Below are 2,678 nucleotides of genomic sequence, written 5' to 3'. Positions count from 1 at the left end.
TTCATGTCTGCCAGGAGCTGGGCTAAGGTTGAAGAAAAGCAAAAGCATGGTGTCTGTTCTTAAGGAGCTTGCATTCTAATAGGGGAGAGGAGAGAAGCATCTATCTATCTATCTATCTATCTATCTATCTATCTATCTATCTATAACTCTCTCACTTTCTCTCTCTATATATATATACACATATGTATATATATGTATATATCTATATCTCACATTATACATATATATAAATGAGAGAAGGGACTAGCATGGAGAAGACTGATAAATAAGCTTCTGGCAGAAGGTGGGATTTGAACTGAGTCTTGAAGGAAGCCAGAGAAGTCAAGAGAACAAGTGGCAGAGGAGGGGAAGTGTTTCTGGGATGGGAGAAGGCACAGGCAAGAGAGAGAGTTGTGTTGGAACACAAGGAGGCCAGAGTTGCTGAATTATAAGAGTACACGGAAAGTAGTAATGTGGAAAAAGACTAGAAAGAGAGGGAGGACCTGAGTTGTGAAGGCCTTTAAAAACCCAAACAGAGGGTTTTAGGTTTAATTCTGGAAGCAACTGGGAGCTTCTGGGTTTGATGAATAGGGGGTAACATGGTCAGATTTGAACCTTGGGGGCAATCTACAAGTTCATCCAGTCAGTCTCCAAACCTGATCCATCTTGGTAAGCCCTGGCAGGGCCTTACCCAAATTTGTGCTCCAATGACGGTCACTTCTGAAAGCCACTTCAAGGCTCCCCACAGGCCAAAAGAAAACGAGTTATTTAAGGCTGACCCCAGGCTTTTAGTTGCTTTGTTATCTATCTTATTCTGAGGAGAAAAAAAACCAAAAAAACTACAGTAGGGACAAAACATTTTTGTATCCACCACGGACTTTCCAGGGATGGTCAAAATTTCTCCTGCCAGAGATTTCATCTCCCTCTTACTTTTTAAAGATGCCCAACCTTTATTTTTCTGTGAATATTATTTTTATTTTTATGTTATATTTATTTTACTATGAACCCTATTAAAAACTAAATGGAGTTTGAAAACACTGCCATCGGGTGATTTCTAACCAGACATACCAATATTCTTCCTTATCTATTGCTGCCTTTTGAAAAGATTTCTGAGCACCACGACTATTATTCTGCAGGATCAAAATTACACACAAAGAGTCAGGCGTGTAATGCAATTTTCTCAAAATTGAACTCACAAATAATCTAAAAGGCAAGTTAAAAGAGGCTTAAAAACTGTCTACATCAGAGTCAACTTTTATTTTTGTACTGCGTTTTATTTATTTTGTCCCTATGGTCAGCCAAGCTGTGCTCTGACTGTTTTTCTTTCTTCTGTCTTTTTCCTCCCCCTGAGGCTGGGGCTAAGGGACTCGCCCAGGGTCACACAGCCGGGAAGCGTTCAGTGTCTGAGACCCGGTGCTCTCTCCGCTGCGCCCCCTGCCGGCCCCTCTTTCTTCTGTCTTCCCCCCCCCCCCCAGGCTGGGGTTAAGGACTCGCCCAGGGTCACACAGCCGGGAAGCGTTCAGTGTCTGAGACCTGGTGCTCTCTCCGCTGCGCCCCCTGCCGGCCCCTCTTTCTTCTGTCTTCCCCCCCCCCCCCCCCAGGCTGGGGTTAAGGACTCGCCCAGGGTCACACAGCCGGGAAGCGTTCAGTGTCTGAGACCCGGTGCTCTCTCCGCTGCGCCCCCTGCCGGCCCCTCTTTCTTCTGTCTTCCCCCCCCCCCCCCACAGGCTGGGGTTAAGGACTCGCCCAGGGTCACACAGCCGGGAAGCGTTCAGTGTCTGAGACCCGGTGCTCTCTCCGCTGCGCCCCCTGCCGGCCCCTCTTTCTTCTGTCTTCCCCCCCCCCCCCCACAGGCTGGGGTTAAGGACTCGCCCAGGGTCACACAGCCGGGAAGCGTTCAGTGTCTGAGACCCGGTGCTCTCTCCGCTGCGCCCCCTGCCGGCCCCTCTTTCTTCTGTCTTCCCCCCCCCCCCAGGCTGGGGCTAAGGGACTCGCCCAGGGTCACACAGCCGGGAAACGTTCAGTGTCTGAGACCCGGTGCTCTCTCCGCTGCGCCCCCTGCCGGCCCCTCTTTCTTCTGTCTTTTTTCCTGAGGCTGGGGCTAAGTGACTCGCCAGGGTCACACAGCCGGGAAACGTTCAGTGTCTGAGACCCGGTGCTCTCTCCGCTGCGCCCCCTGCCGGCCCCTCTTTCTTCTGTCTTCCCCCCCCCCCCCCCCAGGCTGGGGTTAAGGACTCGCCCAGGGTCACACAGCCGGGAAGCGTTCAGTGTCTGAGACCTGGTGCTCTCTCCGCTGCGCCCCCTGCCGGCCCCTCTTTCTTCTGTCTTCCCCCCCCCCCCCCCAGGCTGGGGCTAAGGGACTCGCCCAGGGTCACACAGCCGGGAAACGTTCAGTGTCTGAGACCTGGTGCTCTCTCCGCTGCGCCCCCTGCCGGCCCCTCTTTCTTCTGTCTTTTTTCCTGAGGCTGGGGTTAAGGGACTCGCCCAGGGTCACACAGCCGGGAAGTGTAAGTGTCTGAGACCTGGTGCTCTCTCCGCTGCGCCCCCTGCCGGCCCCTCTTCCTTCTGTCTTCCCCCCCCCCCCCCCAGGCTGGGGTTAAGGACTCGCCCAGGGTCACACAGCCGGGAAGTGTTCAGTGTCTGAGACCCGGTGCTCTCTCCGCTGCGCCCCCTGCCGGCCCCTCTTTCTTCTGTCTTTT

The 2,678-nt window shown here is 53.0% G+C and overlaps 1 long non-coding RNA gene across 2 annotated transcripts in view; it reads left to right on the top strand.

Annotated features, from left to right (window-relative positions):
• Nucleotides 1–1,222: 1,222 nt before the first annotated feature.
• Nucleotides 1,223–2,678, top strand: part of LOC141546826 (uncharacterized) — a 3,013-nt gene continuing 1,557 nt past the window's right edge. The window contains exons 1-2 of one of the 2 annotated variants that reach the window (XR_012483431.1): nucleotides 1,223–1,378; nucleotides 2,004–2,486. This is a non-coding gene — a long non-coding RNA (uncharacterized LOC141546826). Of the gene's footprint in view, nucleotides 1,502–2,003; nucleotides 2,487–2,678 lie in introns of both variants that reach the window. The other variant, XR_012483430.1, reaches the window with a different exon arrangement.

This window comes from Sminthopsis crassicaudata, chromosome 6 (assembly GCF_048593235.1).
Source record: "Sminthopsis crassicaudata isolate SCR6 chromosome 6, ASM4859323v1, whole genome shotgun sequence".
Taxonomy (NCBI): Eukaryota; Metazoa; Chordata; class Mammalia; order Dasyuromorphia; family Dasyuridae; genus Sminthopsis; species Sminthopsis crassicaudata.
The sequence above is the reverse complement of the archived record's forward strand: the minus strand, read 5'-3'. Positions and strand labels throughout refer to the sequence as shown.